Raw genomic sequence first — 3160 nt, forward strand, 5'->3', positions numbered from 1 at the left:
TGATTTCTTCATAATTCTGTCCTGAATTCTGCTTCAATAGCAAAACTGACTCTGGGTCTTTTCCCGGGAGAATGCTCACGAGATTCCTCCACCTTCAGCGCAGTGGGAAGGGAAGAAAGACACCATGCAGCCACTCATCTTTGGCCTAAATCACATTTCCAGCCACTACCCAGTGAAGGGAGCAGAAGATGAACTCACGGGGAGGCATCTCTAATTCACAAGAGAAACATAAGCTACCAGAAAGAAGTGTAGGCTCAGTAACATGGGGGTGTGAGGGGGGATACAGGAAGCCGGCCAACCCGGCACAAGCAGAGGAAGGGAATCACACACCACTCAACAGGGGAAATAATTGCATTTCACTGAGGCAGGTGCACAGTGAATGCTTTTATATTAAATCAGTACTAGGATTTAAAGAGCCTGTTTAAGATGGCCATGCAGCAGATTGATTCTCATGCTGTTTACAATTCCTGAACAACGTGTGGGGTTTTGCAGTCGGAGAAATAGATCATGGGAATAGTTCGTGGGCATTTAAAAAGCAAACGTTGATTTCTCTGTGCTGAACGAAGTGGCACACCACCATGTATATAGATTGTTCCCAGTGCCATCGGCGGTTTTCATTGTTATGCACAGCCCTGCGTGGTTGGTTTCCAGTGGTGCCAAGAGAATTCTAGTCTATCCAGAAGAGTTAAAGAGATAACTTGAAGTCAGAGCCTCCATCTAGGAAGCTTGGGGTGGGTTGAAGGTTTCATCGGTAGAAAGTCCATCTTAAACCTGGGTTGCATTCCCAGCCAGTGGTCCTCATGGGCAGAGCCAATACCATCCGTGGATGCTGCATTTTGCTGTGATGTTGAGCAAGTTTCAATGGAGTTTCTAGATGCCGATGGACTAGGAAGAAAGGCCTAGGGTCGACTTCCAAAAATCAGTCAGCTGAACCCTATGGATCACAGGGGTCGAATCCACAACTGATCTGATCCTGGGCGTGACACAGGACGAGGAACTGCTTCCTTCCCTTTTGCATGAGACTGTTGAGTCAAGAATGAAGTCGGTGGTAGTTAGTAACAACAACAATTCAGAGTTGAGCACAAGGTCTCATCATTAGCAGGGATCCTTGAGATTGGAAAGGAGATGATCAGATGCCCGTGTGCTTTGTGGCTGGGGAGCTCTGCCTGGAGTTCTTCACAGGCTTTCTCAGTTACGGATGGTTACTGTGAAGGTACAGTAAAGTACTGCTCTTCTATGACCTTGAACTCCCACCCATCACTCAGGAAACTGAAAACTCAAGGATTGGACTCCAGCTCTCGTCCCCTGTAGAGCACCAGCTGTCATCTGTTCTTTACCAGGGGTTCACCTGGCGAAAGGATCCCTGTAATTTCAACACCAAAAAATAAACCTTCATTTTCTAGCCATAACTCTGAGTGCCATTTTTCCATCAGTAAATAAATCTTCATTGTGAGGCAAGGGAGGGATATTTGGCAGCCGAGGCAAGCTTTGGTGAAGTGTGAGCTCCGAGTCACCCAGGACCAGTCACAGAAGTGTTCAGTCTGTACAGTGCTGCTCTCTTACCTTTGGCAGGGCTCTGCATATGAACGTCATGTGTGCTACAGAGCTCCTAAGTGGTTAATACACGGGCCTGTTAACTGAAAGTTTGGAGGTTCAAATCCTCCTAGAGTGCTTCGAAATGAACTCCTGACAATTGACTTCCAGACAGTTCTACTCTGATACGCACAGGGGTGACATGAGTCAGAACAAACCCAGTGACAACTGGTAGTGTTTGTTGCACTGAATGAATGAGAAAATGTTCCCTCGGCCCAGATGCCTCCTTTGGACCATCCACCCTCACTCCCCCAGCTAAGAATCAAAAAGACTTGTCTCTCAAAAGATACTAAGATGTGGGTACTGGTTATCTAGGTTGGAATTCTGCCTCAAACATCACCTTCCTTCTTGAACTTGTTGGATAAGTGAGGTAGCATTTCTAGGCTGATTTTCTCACCCATCAAATTAAGGGGAAGTTCTAGGATCTGTGAAGTTTATTCCCACCTTGACACTCTATCCCTGGGAAAGAAATCAGCCCAGACAGCTAAGAAGATCAAAAGACGCAGTGACTAGAAACCTGCTGTTAATCAGTGCCTGCTGGTCCCAAGGAGGTGATTGTGGGGATTTCAATCTATGAGATGAAACAAAATGTATATGAATTGTTGAATTCGGGAAAACTGATCTGCTCTGTAAACTTTCATCCAATTCACAAGTTAAAAATTTTTTTTTATTATTTCCCAGTGAGTCTCAAAGCAGAGAGCTGTTAACTATGTAGGTGCTGGAGCTAAGTTAACTGAGTTCAAATCCTAGCCCACCTCGACTCCACCCCAAATTTTAATTTTGAGAAATATTTGTCAGTATGTCTTCAAATAGGTATCTCCTCCATGTGGTTTTCTTCTCTTCGGAGTCTCTTTTATATGGACCATCTGCGTGTACTTTCTAGCACACATCTCTCGTCCTTTGTAGCTTCGTATCCCTTCTTTTCTGAGTATTCTTTGATCTAAAATTACACCTCACTTATTTATTCTTCAGATATATATGTTCTGCCATTCAACCATCTACAAGACCTCGTATCTTAACCATATTTTCCATGTCAATGTTTCTAATTGGTTCTCCTCTATGACTGCGTGTGCTGTGTCATTTTTTTTCTCGAGCCTCCTTTATGTCACTGAATGTTCAATGTACTTTATTTTACATTCATTCTGCCTTCGATGGTAAAGATCTTCCCCTTTGTTGCCTTTCTTTCATTAGGGGCACCCCTCAGACTCATGGCAATTTCCCCTGCCTTTATTGTCTTAGGGCTAACAATTGCTCTTTAGGTAAGAAAATTGAAAGTGGTCTTGATTAGAAAAAGGCCATGAACATTGTGTGGAAAAATCTTTTTTTCCCCCATTACAATAATATCCCTACTGCTCATTCTTTGAGGGCATCAAAGACTGCCTGTGTTAGACTGACTTCTCTTGAGACACAAAACCAGTGACAACTGTATGTGTCGCAGATAGGAAGAGATTTAGATCAAGAAATGGCTCATGGCATTGTAGAAGCAGGTAAGTCCAGTCTGGTTCAAATCAGGCTTCTCCTGACTCTTGAAAGCGATGTGAACAGAAAGCAGCATGATGAAGCAGAG

This window comes from Tenrec ecaudatus, chromosome 5 (genome assembly GCF_050624435.1).
Source record: "Tenrec ecaudatus isolate mTenEca1 chromosome 5, mTenEca1.hap1, whole genome shotgun sequence".
NCBI classification, from domain to species: domain Eukaryota; kingdom Metazoa; phylum Chordata; class Mammalia; order Afrosoricida; family Tenrecidae; genus Tenrec; species Tenrec ecaudatus.